Source organism: Pantherophis guttatus, chromosome 5 (genome assembly GCF_059756535.1).
Source record: "Pantherophis guttatus breed Tessera chromosome 5, ASM5975653v1, whole genome shotgun sequence".
Lineage (NCBI taxonomy): Eukaryota > Metazoa > Chordata > Lepidosauria > Squamata > Colubridae > Pantherophis > Pantherophis guttatus.
This window is the reverse complement of record NC_142067.1, coordinates 42,671,273-42,691,656: the sequence shown is the minus strand read 5'-3', so window position 1 is coordinate 42,691,656 and position 20,384 is coordinate 42,671,273. Positions and strand designations below refer to the sequence as shown.

Here is a 20,384-nt window from a genome sequence, read left to right as displayed (position 1 = left end):
CAGGTTGAATGCATCTAGTGAAGTAGAGCTTACCATTCCTTTGGTAATTGGTTCTATTGTAAAACTGTTCTTGATATTAGTATTTTTTTTCCTTTTCATATTCATTCAAATTCTGCCTCCTGGTAACCTACAGAGGATACAAAAAGTCCACACACCCCTGTTAAAATGCCAAGCTTTTGAAATGTTAAAAAATCATACCAAGATAAATCACTTCAGAATTCTTTCACCTTTAATATAACATATACTTCTGTATATATCATAAATTGCTTAATATAACATAAATTGCTGTACAATTTAATTGAAAATAAACCCTGGCTTTTAGGGAGAAAAATAATAAAAAATTTAAAATAATATGGTTACATAAAGATGTACCCCTTAGCATAATACTTTTTGAAACACTTTTTGATTTTTATGATGGTATTTAGTTTGGGATAGGAGCCTATCAGCACGGCATATTTTGCCTTGGGAATCTTTGTCCACTCTTCCTTGCAAAAGTGTTCCAAATATGTCAAATTGTAAAGGCATCTCAAGTGCACAACTTTCTTCAAATCAGGCCATAGATTTCAAATTGGATTCAGTTCCGGGCTCTGACTGGGCCATTCTGAAATGTTGATCTTCTTCTGGTAAAGCCATTCTTTTGCAATTTGGAAGTATGCTTTGGGTCATTGTCATGTTGAAAAGTGAAAATTCTCTTCATCTTCAGCATTTTAGCAGAGGATTGAAGGTTTTGTGCCAAAAATTGTCTGATATTTGGAGGTATTCATAATTCCCTCCACCTTGACTAAAGCCTTAGTTCTAGCTGAAGAAAGACAGCCCCAAAGCTCAATGTTGCCATCATCATTCTTCATATGGATACGATGTACTCTTGGTGATGAAGTCTTGTTTTTGATCCAGACTTAATTTTTGGAATTATGGCCAAAATGTTCAACCTTGGTCTCATAGAATAACACTTTTTCTCATATGCTTTTGTCAGACTTGATGTAGGTATAAATGTAGCTGGGTTTCTATGTTTTTCTTTGTAAGAATATAGAAGATAGTTGTCACATGTAGCACATAACCATTACTTGTCAGAAATTCCTACAGCTGCTTTAATGTTGTGGTAGCCATCTTGGCAGTACCTCAGACCAATTTTCTTCATGTTTTTTTCATCAATTTTGGAGCGACATCTAGTTCTTGGTAACGTTGTGCCATATTTTATCCGCTTGTTGATGATAGTTTTCACTGTGTTCTATGGCATATCTGATGCGTTGGGAATTTTTTTGTATCCTTCTCCTGACTGATACCTTCCAACAATGAGATTCTATTGATGCTTTGTAAATTCTCTGTAGACCATGGATTTTACTGTAGGAGACAACTGCGCAAATGTCACAAAAAAAATCCTCAACTTTATATGGCCTTGAACCAGTAGTGAAATCTAAAAAAAATTTCCTACCAGTTCTGTGGGTGTGGTTTGGTGGGCATGGCTTAGTGGGGTCATGTGACTAGTTGGGCATGGCTATGTAGTCATGTAACCGGGGGTCAAAAGACAAAAACTCACTTTAACAATGTCCTGCTGGAGCAGGGGGTTGGACTAAATGACCTCCAGATCCCTTCCAGCCCTGGATTGCTGTGCTCTTTCAAGGTATCCTCTGAAGCTGCGTCAGTGCCAGGTTTGTTGTCCTTCCTTCTTCTCCTTTTTCCCTCCCTCCCTCCCTTTCTTTTTCTTTCTTTCTTTTCCTTTCTTTTTCCTCTCTCTCTCCCTTCCTTCCTTTCTTTTTCTTTTTCTTTCTTTTGTTTCTCCCTTCCCTTCCCTCTTTCTTTCTCCCCTCCCTCCCTCTTCCTTCCTTCCTTCCTCTTTCTTTCTTTCTTTCTTTCTTTCTTTCTTTCTTTCTTTCTTTCTTTCGCAGCACCCTTCACACACACAGCCCCTGTTTTTGGTCTAGCAGGCCTTAGAGAAGCCTCCTGGGAGCAAAATGGATCCTCCCCACCCCACCCCACCCATTTTTGGCCTACCAGGGCTCAGGGAAGCCTCCTGGGAGCAAAAACAGATCCACCACCACCACCCCTGTTTTTGGCCTAGCAGGCCTCAGGGAAGCCTCCTGGGAGCAAAAATGGACCCAATAGGTAGTAAAAAAAATGCTTTAAAAAGTAAAAAAAAAAGTTCTGAGGATTGAGTGGCACAGCTGATTGTCACAGCTGATTGTCAGATCCTCTTTTTTTACTTTTTTAAAGCATTTTTTTAACTACCTATTGCCTGAATGGGTAGTAAAAAAAAATGCTTTAAAAAAGTTATAAAAAAAAAGTTCAGACAATCAGCTATGCCACGCGATTGTCGGAATTTTTTTTTTACTTTTTAAAGCATTTTTTACCGGTTCGGGACAACCGCCCTGAACCAGTAGCATTTCACCCCTGCCTTGAACAGAGTCAGTTTAATTGATGATAGATGTATTGATTACTACCATATTTTTTGGACTATAAGATGCATCGGACAATAAGACGCATCTACCATTTTTGGTGAGGAAAACAAGAAAAAGAAATCTGCCTTTGTATCCCAGCAATTTTGCCTCGTTGCAGCAAACAGCAAACAGCCTGCTTTACTTTCATTTTCAGAATAGCTTGATTAGCACAAGGAAAAACAAATCTGCTCCAGCAATTTACCTCCTTGCAGCAAGCAGCAGAGGCCCCGTGGAAAACAGCTGAGAGCAAAACATCTGAGAGGCCAATCCAATCAACTTGTGCGAATTAGGCTGTGCTGAAGCTGAAAGGAGCTGTTTCTTCTTGCTGCTTGCTGCAAGGAGATAACTGCTGGGAGGCAGAGGCCAAAGGGTGGGGGCCAATGGATGGGCGGGGCTACATTCAGTGTAGAAGACGCACCTAAATTTTCACCCCGTTTTAGGGGGAGGAAAGATGCATCTTATACTCCGAAAAATACGGTATTTATAATTAATTTGAATATGATTGGTGAATTCTGATCACAGCCACATCCCTGCTTATAAGAAGGGGTGCACACTTATGCAGCCACATTATTCTATTTTTTAATTATAATTTTCCCCTTAAAAAATTAACTTTGTGTTTCAATTGAATTATACAGCTTATATTTTATATTAAAGCTGGAAAAAATTCTGAACTGATTTCATTTGGTATGATTTTTTACATCTCAAAAACCTGGCATTTTAACAGGGGTGTGTAGACTTTTTATATCCACTGGAAAACTATGAGTTCACATAGTTACAGACTTAAATCTCAGAGAGAACATGTCCTTTTTTAATATCACCTTTTCTTAGCCTGATATTCATTCGTATATTTAAAATTGTTGTCATACTTTTCCTCATTGATTTTTGCCCCAAGAATAAGCCTACCTAGTTTCTTTGAGATTCATTTCATTGAACTCAGTTTTAGTCCCTTGTTCATCCTGACTACTCTTGTCTGATTTATTTTAATTTCTTTGTATACTGTTAAGGTAAGGACACAATACTTGCAGTAGAATATGAACAAGGGAGAATAAGGTGGAACCATTATTTTAGTGATGTTAAAGCAATACTTCTGTTTATTTAGCCTAAAATAGCTTTCTATACTGCAACTTCACATTATTAGCTCATCTTTGGTTTGCCATCAACCATTATTCCAAAGTTTTGTGTTCAGAAGTAATTTTTTCCATCTTATTTCCATCAATTTGATTTTGTACCCTTGGTGAAGAATTTAGGAATTTGTCTCTGTAATTTGCAACTTTGCACTCTTCTCTGTAATTTGCAACTATTTTCAATCAATATAATATTGAACCTTATTTTTGACTAACAGGATATTACATACTCTAACCAATTATGTGACATCTGCAAAGTTCTCTTCTAACCATCCTGCTTGATATTCAGTTGTGGGCATTAGAAACAAAATAAAATTTTACTTTTGTTGACTTCACAAACACATTTATTTAGTGTTTTTGTCAACAACAGAGAAAGAGATTTGCCGTTGCCTTTTGTCTAGAATTCTTTTTTTCAACTGGCCACCATCCTGGAAATATCCCATCTTGATACCAAACAGTTCACCACCACTTAGTTTCTGAACCCAGGTAAGATTAGCCATATGTGACACAAATATGTATTGCTTTGTTATGCTCAAGTTTCACTTATCAAATCAATTGTATCTATTCAAATAAGAATCAGTTTTCAGAAAAGACCAAAATGCATGTGGTTTGTCTCTGTGTTCTGTGTGCCTTTCTTTACCAAACATAAGTGTCAGATGCAAAAGATCAGGACCCCATATGAATTTCCAATTAAACTGATTTATTACTAATCATGCCTACGTACAGGAATCTATTCAACTAATGGTTACTACCAGGGGTGAAATGCTCCCGGTTCGGACGGATTGCCCAATCCGGTAGCGATGGAGGCGGGTGGTTTGGAGAACTGGTAGCAAAAATCCCTGCCCGCCCCACCCCCCGCCCAGCTGAACCGCGCGATCATCAGAGGCTTTTTAAAAAAAATTTCAAAGCATTTTTTCTACAACCTCTTTGGCAGAAAAAAATGCTTTTAAAAGTAAAAAGAAAAAGCCTCTGATGATCGCGCGGCTCAGCTGGGATTGTCAGAGGCTTTTAAAAGCCTCTGACAATCCCAGCTGAGTTGCCTGATCGGCAGAGGCTTTTTTTCTTTTAAAAACATTTTTTCTACAATCTCTTCAGCTGAAGAGGTTGTAGAAAAAATGGTTTTAAAAATAAAAAAAAAAGTTGGCCATGCCCACCCAGTCACATTACCCTCCCCACCAAGCCACGCCCATAGAACCGGTAGTAACAAATTTTAGATTTCATCACTGGTTACTACTATCATGGCTCTAGATAAGTATCAATGGAATTCAATGGTCAGTTTATAATTACATAAGGACTCTAAGCTCATTCCTCTTTTGACTCCACTCCCAGGTTCTGTCACTACTTCTCCCATAATAAGTAAATACAAGATTATCACCTTGGCTAAAGAATGGAGAAAATAATTTGCTTCTAACAAAAAAAAACCCAATAATTCATAGTTCATACTTCTAAAATGAAATTAAAATATATGGATAAGGCAACAATGTATGAGAAGGCTCTTGCAGTGGAGGAGGACATGGTGATAAAATAAACAGGACTTTCATCCCTATAGATATCATTAAAATATGGCTGAGCAGCTCATTACTGGCATTTGGTTTAAGATCTGTGAAAGAACTAACCCTGTCGGCATTGGTTTATTAAGAACATGGGTTGCATGTCATTCTTCTCTATCCTGCTTTGTTTAAACTGTGAAGAAGTTAACTTTCTGTAAGGAAAATAATACAGATACATGTAGAAGATAATGTGTTGGGTGATGGATTTTCTGTGTCTCCTGTATTCCTCCCTTCACATTCCCTTCCAGTATGCAGTAAGAACAAGGCTATTTGCTGTGCTGCTTTGATAATCATATAGTAGCTCAAAGGAAAGGAAGGGATTCTAGAAATCATCCTTGGTTTTACTGTAGGCATCTTAGCATGGAATTGGCAAATAAAGTGGGAAAAGCTGGCATCTTTACCTACTGATGCTTTCAAGTACACAGACACTGGAGAAAAAGAGGAATGCATATGATGTTTCATCAACGGCAGCAGAAGGTAGGATGCAAGTAAAGAAAAGGGAAACAGAGCATAATAAGTTTAGCTCCAGGTAATAGTGAAGCTGCTGAGCAAAAAAATAAAACAAATTCTCTCAATAACTATTATCTATGTCTGCTGTTATGCAACCCAGGATTTATATATTCTCAAAAAAAAAAAAATCCATTAGTCTTTTAAACAATCAAAACACAAATCTATTGCTTTATCAGAATACTATTAAAGCAATGTATGTATGTCTGACCCTTGCTTTTTATATCCACAGCCATATTAATGACAAGGCATTACATATTTTATGCACAGCCAATATTTTATTAGAAAAGACTGAAAATACTACCTTAAAATCTGAATGAATTTAAGCTTCATCCGCAGTTTGGGAGTGAAATGAAAGCAACATCATGAAAATATGTCCCTTATAAATGGTCAGTAGGGCATCTTCATATTGCAGTTGGAGGAATATCAGTCTGAACCCCAAGGAAAACAAATGTGAGTTGCATTTTTTAAAAATTCATCATCAATTTCCTTTCTTCCCTTCATAATAGATCAATAGCTTACTTTATTTACTTATATCCTTTATTTACTTATATTGAATAGCTTGCCTTATTTACTTATTTATATTGGATTTGATGACAGCTCAGTTGGGATAGCCACAATATGAAGCAAGCCAAGACTGTGGCTATCCCAAATGGACCTTCATCAAATCTAAAAAAACAGTCCCAGCAGGAGCTCTTCCATAACAGATGAAACAATGTTATCATTCCATATTTTGCAGAAATATCTGAAAACATCAGAAGGATTTTCAACCAACACAAAATACATGTACAATTTAAACACAAGAATACACTAAGGCAGGGGCTTCTCTCCCCATCTCCACCCCAGGATAAAACACCCAGACACAAACTGAGAATAGTGGTTTGTGCAGTAAATTTCAGTGAGACGTGTGCAGATCTGTACATTGGAGAAACAAAACAACCATTTCACAAATCCATGGCATAACACAGGAGAACAAACCCATCAGGACAAGATTCAACAGTTCATCTGCATTTGAAAGACAAAGTTTAGTCTTTTGAAGACAGCAAAGTCCACATGCTGGACAGAGCGTATCACTGGTTTGAAAGAAAGATAAAAAAGGCCATCTATATTAAAATTGAACAGGCCTCTGTCAACAGAGGGGGAGAGATATACCACCACCTATCTCCTGTTTACAATACAGTCTTTTCAGCAGTTCCAGGAAGACTCCACACCCATTTTCACTCTAATTCAGGTGACCTGAGGTACAAGGAGCCTCAAAGACTCTCAGAGTTAATGACAACTGCTAAGAACCAGATGACTACAAGGAATATAAATCCATCCATTCCCCAGCATTCAGTCAGAATTGAGGATGTTTCTTGGATGAGAAGTGAAATGTCTTAAAGGAAAAAACAAAGAAAGTCCAGTTGCCTTTTGAGAAAGCACTTTGGGGACAACTCTCGTTCATTTATTATTTAGGATTTCAAGCTCTATATATTATCCAATTGTTAAATAAAATGTTAAATAAAATCTGCTTTCCTGAAGATCAAGATTAATGACTGACTTATATTAACTTTTTCCACCATTGAGGAATGGATGTATTTTGGTAGTCTGAATAATTCAGGTTACTATTGTAAAAGTGAAAGTTTTAGGCCATTTTTATTTTTTAAAAAACCCTGCTTCTACAATAGAAACAGTTACTATTAGTAGTAACTTATGACAAATGCCTTGTTTGTCAAATTATTTCTAACATATTCCAATATACATTAAATGTTCAATCACCTGAATTCATCCCTATCTCCCCATTTCTCCATTCTGAGCATTTTATGGAGAAACAAAAGCTTATCGTAATCTTTTTTCCCCTCTCTGCATTCAAGGTTCAGCTTTTCTCAATAGTCAGACTTGCAAACTGCATAACAAGCATTCCTTCAAAGGGATTAGGTCTATATGAATCACCCCTATTTTGATTTAGATTGGAGATCTGAGATTCAAAAGGCCCAGGATTTGACTCAAACTCATGATTCAAGGGCAAACCTATTTCATTCAAGCACCTTCAAGATTCAATTTTAAAGAAAGAATTATCCAAAATCTATAATGGGGAAGCTTCAAAATGCCTGAAGTACCTTCATTTTTCTTATAGAATGAAATGTGTTTCATCTGGGGCTGATAAAAATAGCAGAGATGGTAGACCCTATAGAAGACATTCACCCTACTAACTTTCAGCTACATAACTTCAAGGTTTTCATCACAATAAAATTTTGAAGTGTTACTCTTAAGGCTGAATTTGTATGAATAAGAAAAGCAAAAAGCATATCAAGAAAGTTAGCTGAAACAATGGCCATGAATTAAAATAAAAATAGCATAAGTTTTATTTTCCCATGTGCTTTTTGGGTTGTCGGATATGCATGACAGCAAATCATGTCCACTGATATACTAAATAGACTGGTGTAAATATGCTGCCTCCCATCACTGCTTTTTCTTAGATGCCGGGATGTCAAACTTGGTTTCATTGCGGGCCAGATTAGCATTGTGGTTGTCCTCTGAAGGCCGGGGGAGGGGTATGGCCAGGGTGGTTGTGGCTGATTGGGCGTGGCCAGCTCAACAATGTGAGAGGCGCTTGTGTGGGCTGGGTAAGGTTGAAGATGGAATTCAGAGGTCTCTGGTGGGTGGTGTGGTGGATGGGACGCTCATCTCACGGGATGAGGTGAGGCGAAGCAGAGGGCGGGGCAGCTGCAGCCAGAAACCATTGGTCTCAGCTGGCACACTCTGCAGTTATGGAGCCCAGTGCCACCACCAGGTTGGCCATCCAAGCAGCAGGCATATGTGAGAAGGGGATGCACATAATGCAGACCTGTTATGGTCCACCGATGCCCAGCAGAGCTGGCAGCAGAATCATTCAGTGAGGAAGTTGGGAGGAACTTGGGCCAGTCCTGGGGGCTGGGGAAAGTTCAGATGAGGGCTTTGCATTGGAAGCAGAGAGGGGGCCAAGGCTATCTGATAGTTATGTGCAGTCTCCGGAGTCTGACAGCAGCGAGGCAGAAGAACAGCAGCAAATGGGGGCAAGGCATGTGATCCTTGCTGGGCCTGAGAGGCCATGGTGCCAATGGTGATCTGGCTCACAGTTGCTACCTTTTGCCTGCTGGGCCTGAACATGCTCTACCACCTCTACTCGGCCTTTCTAGTTTTCTGCTTTGCCTCCTTCGTGGTGGGTGGGCCTGGTACTCCAGGTGGCGATGGCAGTGGCCTAATGGCCCTGCATGAGCTGCTGGCAACCTCGGTGTTAGCAGTGCCCCACAGCAGTGTGTCAATTGCATGAGGGGAACACGCTCCACTCATGGGCCAAGGGTAAGACCCACAAGGGGGCTGAGGAGATGATCAGCAGTGACCAGCAACAGCTGCCCCACCCCCTAATCAGCCATGTGTATTGGCCCATGGTGGTGGCATTAGCCAGTTGCAGAGGCACAGGGGGAGGCAGCAGTCAGGAGCAGGCATGTCCGGTAGTCTGCATCATGTGCCTCCCCCCAGACTTTGCCTGCTGCTGGTGCTGCTGCCACCATACCTGCTTCTTGGAGGGAGTGGAGCTTGCTGTAGAGCTGTTGTTGCTGGATACTTCAGCCACCTGCATGCACACACACACACACATGTGAAAGGCCAGCAAGTGGGGCATGGAGGTGCTGATGCAGGTGTGGCACTGATCTGCAACCTGGTGGTGTCCATCCAGGCCAGACCGCAGCCAGCCATGGGACCACCTTATCTCTGCCCCCTGGGTGTTTACATAGGAGGCAGAAAGTGCATGACTGCTGGCATTCTGGGTGAAAGGAAAGTGCTCAGAATGCAGTTCCCAGGGATGCCAGGCCCTGTGCATTCCCCACCTCCTGTATGCATGCACAAGGGGTGAGGCCGAGGCTGTGCTGCAGATCTAAGGCTGGTTGCGGTCTGGCCTGGATGGGTACTACCAGATTGCAGATCAGCGCCCAGTTTGGGCCAGGTCGAGGTCACAACAGACAACAGACAACAGTCCTTTGCTGTTTCTCGGGTGGCCCTGTGGGCCAGATCTTACTACCTTGTGAGTCAGATCTAACCAACTCATGGGCTGGATCTAACCACCTCGTGAGCTAGATCTAACCACCTAACCAGATCCAGCCCACAGGCCTTGAGTTTGACATCCCTGCATTAAAGTAACTCTAAATATGTGAGACGCTTGGCCCACATGTAAATCTCTGCCACTTGCCTGTTTCTTGAAGCAGAAAACATTTGGAGCAAAAGCTGTAATTGTTATTGTGGTATTCATTCAGATTTTCAAGAAACTTTATCCTACCCCAATTACAAAGAATAGAATAGTAAGAACTGATCTGAGAGTACATATTGGTCTTTTTGGCCTTGAGCTCATTTTCTCAGTGTTAAGAGCTGAGTTGTATTCCTATTTTCGTTAACAGATAAAGGACAGAAATGTAGTCTTCCAGTGGCATAAATGAAAATGAAGTTAAGATCTGTAGTTGGTTAAAAAGGTAGAGAGTTAAAAAGTGAGAGGTCCTTGGTTTTTCTGATGTATTCATTAGTAGCCTTCTTCTTGACTTCAGTGTGTTTGATATTATCAACTGGAAAGATGCCAGGGTCTTAATCCTGGCTCTTGATATTATTTCACTTGGCTGTTTTTCCTCTGTTGATGGTAAAGGTGGCATATTTGTCTAGTTGAAATTCCATTGCAATATTTGCAATATTCAGGCAGTGTTGAGCAGTGTTAAGCAGTGGTTCTATTTCAGAATCACTGAAATGCTGTTTTTCCATACAACTGCAGATCATTGATATAGTGCATTGGGTTCCTGACAGATGTTTTTGATGTTTGAGAGCCATGACCTGATTCATTCAGTACTATTGACAGAAGTATCAATGAAATGAGAAATAACAGTGGTGAAAGCGAGTCATCTTGAAAGATCCCTTACTTGATGTTAATCCCTCCCAGTATATCACCATCGACCAGAATCCATGTCTTCCATTGTGCCATTTATCTTTGCATAACACTTCTGATGCTTCTACTGTTGTTTCTATGTGCTTGATTATCCAGTCATATGGTAAGGAATCAAATGTCTTCTTGTAATCAATGCAAGCTACATTTAAGTTGAACTTCTAAAATCAGCTGTCAATTAGGAGTTGATCCTTTATCTACTTTGCTGCTTGGATGGTTTCCTTTCTGCTCAGAGTAAAGACCTTATTTTCAGATAGGTGCTGTTGGATTACATTAGTTATCACACCATTTAGCAATTTGAAAGTTATTGTTATGCAAGTACTTGCCTGGTATTGCCAGTATATTTCATTATCAGGTAGATTTTGCCAGATGTTAACCAATCTTCAATTTCATCTCCTTGTAATATATTATTATACTGTTTGGCAATGTGTCATATGTTTCAACCAAATTCCTGCTGTTTCTTCACCTGGTGCTGACCAATTCATGATCTTCTTTGCCCTTTTCTGCATCATTTCTGCTGTTATTATTAGTCATTTCATTTCAGTTTTTCTTTTTCTTTTTTGTTTCTTAATCTCCTTTATCCTAGATGCATTCTTGTTATATTTTTTCAGATTGTCCTATGGTTCTTATATAAATTGCACCGTTTCTTCTTTGTCAGGTGCTAGCTGGTTCATTGCAACGTCTCTGTTGATGGATTGATAGAAATGTTTCTGACTTGACTGAATTTGGAGATTTTGTCTCTGGTGTGCAATTTGAGCTTTATATCTGCTGATCTCCATCTCTTCCTCCTTATCATATGAATAATGACTTCCGTGAAAATTTAGCCTTTATTCACCTTTATACAGATAAGGATTAATTCTATAATCAGACAGTTGGGTATGATGAAAGCCATATTTCAATTTGCTCAAAAGTGTTTATTTCTAGCAGACTGTATTGGGTGTGTTTGGTTCTTTTTCTTTGTGTGTGAAATCATGCCTTACTACAGTAAAAAAAATAAATAAATAAGACTAAACATTTATAAAATCAAAATGATATCTAAGTGGCATCTGTCTCCCTCCGGATTATAACCTGAGCATTATAATGGGGTGGGGTAAGCATCATGCTGCCAGACTCTCTTTTACTTCTCACCCTATAGAAAAGAAGCAGAAAGCTACCTGAGAAAAAGATAAAACATAAAAAGTAAATTGAGCATAAAAAGAATAGAATATGCAGAGATATACTTGTACTGAAATGATTTATAACTGGAAATATTCTACAAATGACATTGAGAAGGTAAGGTAAATTCTGATCATTACTATAAACATCAAATTTGTTGGCTCTTTTAAGAATAACATATAAGACTAAACAAACAGCTGTTTTCGCATACAGAGAAATACTTTTGTATTTTTTTATTGCTAATCTTAAGGTTCTTGATGTAGAATTGTTTCAGAACTACATCATTTAGGATATAGAAGTTAAGCAACAGCTTTGCCCTGCAGTACTCAATAAAGAACACACAATAAAGCTTTCATCAAAGGAAGCAACATTTAAAATGAAGGTTTGTTTTAAAAGAAACTACTAAAAATACAGGTTAAACATTAAAAACAAAGACAAAAAAGTTAGTATGTGAAGAATGTGACTCATAAGTTTCTTCTTAAAATTGTAATTGAACTACTCAGCTTCTGTTTTCCACTGAGATTAAAATGGCTCCCTGCGATTTAAGCATGTGAGACTAATAATAGCATCCATCCCCATAACCATACTATTAAGGCAGAAGATGACAGCAGGAGCAAGCGAAGAAGAAACAATAATATACATAAATTATCCAGCATTATGAAAAGGAGAAAAATGTATTGTTGAGTCCAAATATAACTATTTACTATTCAAAAAGCTTCCAGAATGTGAAAGGCATTGCTGGGAAACAACTCTGAAGATAAAAAAATACAAATAATAAAATTGAAAACTTAATAAAGAATTTAAGTTTCATTCATGCATATGACTAGTTAGGAGTGACAGAGATTGTCTCAGAATAAAATACATAGGATTGCCCTGTTAATAAGATTACTGTAGTATCTGTAATTATTGCCAATGAGATAATTACAACAAAATCTATAGTTACTCAGATTTCCCTAAAGAATTTAAACAGTAATGGAACCATAAAATACAATTCTTAAAGCGTGTAGTTGGGTGGAAAGGTAAATAAAAGCCGCATGCTGTGATGTACAAAGGGTGGGGTGGGGGATGTAGAGCATGATAATGTACAGTATAAGGATTGTACAAAAAGTGCCCCAAATCCTTTGTGGCTGAATCTCCAGGTCTGGAAGGAACCCAACCTGCCTTGTGATAATCCATTCTCTCTCATTTCAGATTCAGGAGCATGAATAAGGAAAAAAAGTCCAGTCATTAGCATTAAAAACAACATTTCCCTCATGAATTTTGTGTTCTTTATTTCGTCTATTCTTCAGTGAGACAGTTGTCAGACCATAGACCCTTTATGTTTCTAGACGGACAGCTCTATATAGGTATGCTTAGCCAAATAATTTTTTACAAGCAAAATTACCACATAATTATGAAAGGCAATTAGCTCCACATGTCTAAAGACATCTGATTCTATATGTAGTGTGAGTTTCTTCTCTGCATAATCCTATCTGGACACTTTCCTCATTGCCCCTTTTGCCTTGGAAGACTCCAGTGTTATTTGCCAGAAGCAAGTATGATTCACTCTTATTATCCTCTAAGCTTTCCCCAACCAGAATTAGGGTAACCAATAGTGATTTCAAACAAGTAAAAGATATATAATCCTGTCAAAGTCCTCAAATATATTTTATTTTCTCTTCTGGGGAACATAGGTGTTCTGTATGCAATACAATCACTCTAAGATGGATCCTGGAAGCAGAATTTCGAATCTGATACAGAGGGATATAGAATAGTATTTCTCAATCTCAGGAATTTTTAAGATGTGTGGATCAATAGAATGCTTGTAGCTCAGGATTGAACTGTGGGGTCTTTGAGCGGTTTCTGAGCTTGGTTATTTTCTTGCAGATGTTTCATTACCAAACTAGGTAACATCATTAGTGCTAGTGGAGTTGTGGGGAATTTCACCTCCCAGAATTCCCATGATGGGTGGTCAACAGCATGGGAATTCTGAGAGCTGAATTTCACACATTTTAAACTTGCTGAGTTTGAGAAATGCTGTTAAAGAATGTCTATTACAAAACATATCTTCACTGTTTTATCTTAGCAATGGCAGTTATTTTTTTCAAATTATGTTTTAATTATTGCTGCTGTTTAATTGTCTTAAGTATTTTAAAATGGAGACAAAAGCGAAACTGTACTAAATGTATTGATAAAATGTTATCTAAATGTGCACATATATCATTTATAAAAGTATAAGAGCTTAAGTAGTAAGACCTAGCAAGTATATAATAAGGCAAAGACAAATGTTTATTTTGAATAATTTACGCCAAGTAATATTCAAAATACATTAATATAAAAGATAATGCTTACAATGAAAAATATCTTTAAATGACTGTGTATATTTAGTCCTATGGGGCTTGAATGGGATTTCATGATCCATTCAAGACTAGTGTGCAACCTGGGCGTGTCCTGGACTCACAGCTACCATTCATTGAGCAGTTTGCAGCTATAGCCAAGAGAGTTCATGTTCCCTTCTTAACCAGAGGTCATTCAGACTGGTCACCTCATGAAGGAACTTTTGCAATGCATTAAAGACTATCCAGATGCCACAGCTGATTCAAAATGGACTGCAAGCAAAAAATGGTAACTTCTTATTTCCATGTATCATTACTGCTTTGTTAACTAGATTGGTTGCCAGTCAGCCTCTAGGGGCATTTCAAGGTGCTGGTTGTTACCTATAAAGCTCTTAATTGCATAAGGCCTGTTACAATTTGAGAGTCCTCATGAACTCACAGCTTCTGCCATGCTGCCTCCTGAGGAGCAGGTGGCAGCTATGGCTAGGATGTGTTTTTCTCAGATATGTATTGTGTGCCAATTCCCCTATTCTGGATGGGAGGTCTTGTTCACAATCACTGATTCCTTCATCACTTCTCAATTGGACTATTGGCGGTATCCTTAAGGACATCCCAGTAAATTACAAGTAATCCATAATACAGCAGTGTTGTACTAGGCACCTCTTGGTTTACTCATATTACACCATTGCTGTGTGAATTGCACTGGCAACTCAAGGTGTTGGTTATCACTTTTAAAGCTTTTCATGGCATGGAGTCAGGTTATGTGTAGGACACCCTGTTTCAGTGGGTACCTGTCCATAAATATGCCAGATAGAGTGGGCATACTCCAGGTCCTGTCCTTCAAATGTTGCCACCTAGCAGGATGAAGGAAGCATGGTGTTTCCATAGGAGCCCTTGTCCTGTGGAATAACCTCCCTCTTAAGATGTGTCAGACTTCCACCCACTTTAGCGATCTGCAAAATAATTAAGAACTTACTTTTCCTGCAGGCACTGGGATAGCAAGGGTGTGGATAGTATAGGTAATGAATGCAAATATTGGATTGGACACCCGGTTTTATTGTTCATTGCATTGCTTAATGTTATGTCTCACAAGATGACAACCATATGAATATTTTAATATAAATGTTTTTTTTAGTTTTGTTCTATACCATTCACTAATAATAGAAGCAAATGGTCGGAAGCAGACTTAAAACAAGGCTTTCTGCTGCCTCAAATTCTGAAATTGCTATCTATTAGTAATCTTTTCTCAAATTTTGGTAATATTTAGACAGTTTCTACTCTTCAATGATGAATATTTATAACGATGGGACAAATCATTATTTTGTTTTTATATGGAATGGAATTCTCACATTGTCACAACAGAAAAAGTTTCATGCTTTAACTATACAGCCACTCCCACAACTCTCATTATAGATGTTGGAACATCAGCAAATTTATTAGAGAGTTAATTTCCAGAAAGCTGCATAAAACCTCTAGTGTAAAATTATGTTCATAAGAGAAAATGAATGGTTCAGGCAGATAAAAATCTGCAGGAAATAATGGAAAAATGCTTAAAAGCAACTAGGAATAAGTTCAGTTTTGCTCCCGTTTAGAGCCATATAGAATTCTCAGGATCAGAGTGGAAAGTAGAATAAGAACAGCGACAGAATAAACAGTGAAGTAAAGAAGCCAAATCTGTTCCAAATGTCTAACATTTCTGGGAAAAATATATGTGCCCTTTAAAAGTTACAGTTATGATATTTTTCTGAAAAACCTATCTTCCCTGAACATTCTCATAGGTAGCAATAAGGATTAGGGTGCATGCCAAAGAGAACAGCCAAAGTCAAAGTAGATTTTGGCTAGCACTGAGAGACTAGATGGAGCTGTAGCAGACATTTCTTCTTTTATTCATACATGCATAGATACAATTTTCACCAAACCCATAACTACGTATTATATAATAACACTCAAACATCAGACACATAGACAATTAACTGTACAACATCCACACTCCCAATTATGCATTTTTGTTTAGAAAAAAAAAATCATTGATTCAGTAGATTTCTATGAAAACAAATTTTCATAAAGGTTATGAAAGGTTAGAGCTCATGTGTAGGAAGAACTGCATATGTGATTTTGCCCCTCTATTGCCAATACAGGTTTTCCAATGAAAAACAGTTTGGAAGAAATAATTTAGGGAATTACAGCTGGGGGTAAACGGTTAATCTTTGCCTTCATCCGCCTCCCCAAAAATTAAACTTTGACCATTGACTTTTATTGGGAAATTAGTTGTCTCTCCTGAATGTATCAAAATCTGTTGGTGGAACTTTCATATTTGGTTAGCAAATTTTATCTCCAAATTAAAAAAAAATCTAGTCTTCAAATTAATCCTTTTTTTTTTTTTTTTTGGCAGGAGAGGCAAGCTTTAATTGAGACTTGTTACTAGATCACCCAAAGATTATAAAATAGAACATTTAGAATGCTAAATAGAATACAGTATGACTGACTAATGCTTACAAGTAAAGGTAGTTACTTTAGTAAAAACATGTAGGATTCCAAATTATATTGACTGGCTAAAAAGTTGGAACAAAATTGTCCATAATTATGTACTGGAATAAATGAAAAATCTCTGCAAATAGTACTATACATACAAATCTAGGTTATGGAACACCTGTCTTAGCAGATGTTGCATAATGCCTGTAAAATAGAGCAATGGATAATCCCCTGAAAATATCCAGAGGTGGGAAACAAATATTAGATGTGGGCTTGGAAACTAAATCATTATGAAGAGTGCCAAAATATTTGAAAAATCTGATACCTAATTGGAATAAATTTATGCTCTGTTGTTCCAGATGACAGTTTCCAAATAAAAAAATCCCAAATTATTTTTAAAATGGCATCAATTAAAGAGGCTTTCATGCAGAATGGATGGTAAAATATTCTGTGGATAGCTTAATTCCTGATGCATCTCAGAGAAGCAGAGAAATCATAGCTTAGATAATGGTAACATTAATGAAATTGTTTAATCAAGTCTACCTTCAGCTGTACAGGATCAAAAGGAAATGGGATATAGAATGCTAAATTGTAGAAAATGCATGTAATTTTTAATGTCTTTTCTATTTTTTTTTTTCTTCCTCCTAAGTAGCAAAATGTATATTTTATTGGTTATCTTGTTTTTTGTTACCCAGACTTTCTTTTTTTGGTCTGCCTTTTTTAAATTTTCAGTCTTCCTGACTTTTGTATTCATGTTTCTTGTCAAGAATCAAAAACATATAAGTAGGCAAGCAATTTTCTATAAGGGTACTGACATGTTATTCTGTGACTTTAAATATTATAGTTTATTAATTCAGGATGAATTTACTTACATAATTGATTTCACCCACTTGCTCTAGAGAAGCCTAGCGTAGTTAGATCTCCAGATAATTTACAGTAATTCCATTTAAAAAGTCAGGAGAGTCTATATTATAAATTAGCACCAGATTAATTTTATAAATATACCTACCATTTATGGAATGAGACACAGTCTAAGACTTTAAACCAATGGATATTTATTGATAAATAACTGCCACCTTAATATTCTGAATAACATGAATAAATTCATATTAGAAACTAAGCAGTTTGTTTAACTTTGACTATTGTATATTTAATTGTAATATCCAACTAATCTAGTAGAAAGGTTAAAAAATATTTAAACAAGTACATGTGTGAAAGACTATTTGTTTCTGTATACATTCATGCTGCATATATATCCCCAGGAAGCAGATGAAGAAAGGAAAAAGTTGCCAACTTTCTACATGTTATTTGGCAGATGGTGACTCTTGCAAATGCCTTTTGGGATCTCATTTGCACAAAAGTTTTTCCAAAGAAAGCACATGAGGTGTTAGAAGGCTCCACACAGAGTGGGTGTCATAACTGAAGATATTCCAATTTATAGTGCTATAAAAAGCAGCACGATAAAAATATGATTAGGAGAGTTGCTGTAAGTACAGCATGAAGATGAATTGAAGGGGAGAAATCAATAATATTAGATCAAATTGGGTACTCTAAAAAAAGATTTTGTATCAAGCTAGATCAAAATAAAACAAAAAGTATATAATATAGTTCAGCATTCTTTACCTCAGAAAGAACCAAAAAACATTGGAAGAACAAGAAAAACACAGAGGAGTAATTTGTTTTCAAGCATGGAACATAAGATAACATTCCTATCATTTTAATAAAAATACTTTGGATGTAGTCTAATAACAATAAAGCATTAGTTTATAATGCTGCATAATAATATTACTTTTTTCTAATAAATAAGAAAAACAAAAATATCAGACATATAATGTTATATCAGTAGCAAAAATAAACCTTGTAAAACAGTAATTAATGCCAAAATAGGAGATGGGACCTGTACCAATCAAATTCTAATAGACTATAAATTCCTTTATCCCTATTTATTGACCCAGTCATAGATACTTTCCAAAACGCATGTTAGGTTAGGGATAGAAAAATGATAGATGGATGGATGGAATAAAAGTTTATAAAAATAAATAACTTAGTTACTTAAAGAAAACGTAGTAACCTTTGGTTTAAAGGTTCTTTGTTTTTGTTTTTTTTAAAAAAATAATGAAATCCCAACTGGTGTGTTTGGGAGAAGTGAAGTTTCTCTTTTCCAAAGGAAAGTTTGTTAATCCAGCATTATTTTATTTGAAAATTTACATTAGTTTAGTTTAGTTTAGTTTATTGGATTTTGATACCGCCCTTCTCCCAGGGGACTCAGGGCGATGTACAGCCACATTAAAAACACATGAATTTATAAAATTTAAAACCAATTAAAACAAATATATACAATTTGGCTCTCAAATTAAAACACACATACACCCACTTAAAATTCATATTAGGCCAGTCCGCTTGAGGAAACAGGAAGGTCTTTAGGGCACGGCGAAAAGTACGCAAGTCGGGGCTAAGATGAAGCTCTAGGGGCAGCTCATTCCAAAGGGCTGGTGCCCCCACAGAGAAGGCTCTCCCCCTGGGTGTCGCCAGTTGGCATTGTTTGGCTGACGGCACCCTGAGGAGCCCCTCTCTATGGGAGCGTATTGGCCGGTGGGAGGTTGTTGATGGCAGAAGGCGGTCTCGTATGTACCCCCGTCCTAAGCCATGGAGCGCTTTAAAGGTGGTGACCAACACCTTGAATTGCACTCGGAAGACCAACGGGAGCCAGTGCAGCTCGCGCAGGAGGGGTGTTACATGGGCGCGCCAAGTCGCACCCATAACCACCCGTGCGGCCACATTCTGGACCAGCTGGAGCCTTCAAGTGCTCTTCAAGGGGAGCCCCATGTAGAGAGCGTTGCAGTAGTCCAGACGGGATGTGATGAGGGCATGAATGACTGTGCGCAGGGCATCCCGGTCCAGAAAGGGACGCAACTGGTGTATCAGGCGAACCCGATAGAAAGCTCCCCTGGCCATTATATTAAGCTATCTCAAAGCCCTGATTGATTTCATTTGAACATTGAGAACAGTTTTCAAACTGAATTGTTGAACTGTTCAACTGAATTAACTTGGACAAATTCATGTACCATTCTTCAGCAAAAGAAGCAGAAGGAAAAACCAAAAATAATGCTCTACAAGTAACTATTTTGTGCAAATAATAATTATAAAATAGTATCTGTTTTGTCAAGATGTTTTGAGAGGTTTCAACCTATTCAAGTTTTTCACCAGGCACAGTCGTTGTCTATCAAGGGATCTTTAGAAACATGATACAGCCATATTGATACCGCTATATTCTTCAGGGGAGGGAGAGAGAGAAATTCATGTGTAGTTATGTCAAATGTATAGCATGTACGCTGAAATTTTGCAGTTTACAGCATCACCACAGCTTTAGGATCTTCATTTACTAAATACCTAATTAAAATCCTTAATTTAAATTAATATAGAGTCTACCATTTGATAGAACTAGATACTATATTATCAATTACTAGGAGACCTTATGAATGCTTCAGTTGTTTAATAAACTAAATGTCATAATTAATAATTCATTGATCAATATTAGTGTTACAGTTTTATTACCTGCCCTAAAAAAGGGGAAAATGTGTGTAAGAACTATTATAATATTTTCTAATAATAATCTGTGGAATGTGATAAACTGACAAGAGTTAGTTCTTTTGAATATATATATATAATGTTTAAAACTATTTTTCAAGCTTTGCTGGCCCTATTATTAACTTAGTTGGAAATCATTCATAGTGACTATTGTCTACTTATAAATGTCACCACAAATATATTTGTTCACTGAAATGTGTGTTAGCTATTCAGAACCTTTATTGCTCCCTGCTATGGTTCATGTTGTGACACGGCTGCCTGGGTCAGCCTTTCAAGCAGCATGAGTCTTTATTTCA

General features: G+C 37.4%; 1 long non-coding RNA gene across 1 annotated transcript; it reads left to right on the top strand.

The window, feature by feature from the left end:
* The first annotated feature begins 1,564 nt into the window (after nucleotides 1–1,564).
* Nucleotides 1,565–12,971, top strand: LOC117656264 (uncharacterized). Its single transcript, XR_004588920.3, has 4 exons — nucleotides 1,565–1,649; nucleotides 5,849–6,069; nucleotides 11,694–11,830; nucleotides 12,905–12,971. It is a non-coding gene; the product is annotated as an uncharacterized LOC117656264 (long non-coding RNA).
* Nucleotides 12,972–20,384: the final 7,413 nt, after the last annotated feature.